We start from the raw sequence: 807 nt of genomic DNA on the forward strand, positions 1-807 counted from the left end.
GAATCTTTAAGAACAGGAATGCCCATGTTACGTGAAAGTGAATTTGAAGGTGTGTTTTTTTTTGCTGATTAATTTTGTCCCTTCTCTGCTCCTGTAGCGGCTGTACAAAGGTGTGTTTACTGTCTGATGTCACACATGTAAACACACACACACACACACACACACACACACTGACACACACACTGACAGAGACACCCACACACAGAAAGACACACAAACACACACACACACACACACACACTGACAGAGACACACACACATTGACAGAGACACACACACATATATATGCACATACGCGAACATGCACACACGCAAGCACACACAAATGCAACGTGTGCGTGTGTGTTTACCTGTGTGACTGTGTGCCACTGTTTCTGGATCAGAAGATACTTTTCTTAATAAAGACTCAACAGAAACTCAACCGCATTGTCTAGACTCTTTTGTTACAAACTGTTTAGTAGCCTGGTGCTACCAGACCATCGTACTTCATTTAGCCTGGTCCTACCAGACCATCGTACTTAATTTAGCCTGGTCCTACCAGACCATCGTACTTCATCTAGCCTGGTCCCACCAGACCATCGTACTTCATTTAGCCTGGTCCTACCAGACCATCGTACTTCATTTAGCCTGGTCCTACCAGACCATCGTACTTCATTTAGCCTGGTCCTACCAGACCATCGTACTTCATTTCATTTGTACAGAAGGTCTGGAATCTCTCAATTGACAAACGTTCACTCACTTGAAGGCGGGTGTCTGTTGAAGTTTAAAACTATTGGATCTGCCCAGTGCCACTCTGGATCTGCCAAC

At 44.7% G+C, this 807-nt stretch overlaps 1 protein-coding gene across 4 annotated transcripts in view; it reads left to right on the forward strand.

The window, feature by feature from the left end:
* The window catches only part of iws1 (interacts with SUPT6H, CTD assembly factor 1), a 33,461-nt gene extending 33,040 nt beyond the window's left edge, over positions 1 to 421 (forward strand). For all 4 annotated transcript variants that reach the window (XM_080024958.1, XM_080024959.1, XM_080024960.1 and 1 more), the window contains one exon: positions 1 to 421. This exon is cut by the window's left edge and continues 1,662 nt beyond it. The gene's annotated coding sequence lies outside the window, so the exon portion shown is untranslated.
* The last annotated feature ends 386 nt before the right edge of the window (positions 422 to 807 follow it).

This window comes from Ammodytes marinus, assembly GCF_949987685.1.
Source record: "Ammodytes marinus genome assembly, chromosome: 3".
Classification (NCBI taxonomy): Eukaryota; Metazoa; Chordata; class Actinopteri; order Uranoscopiformes; family Ammodytidae; genus Ammodytes; species Ammodytes marinus.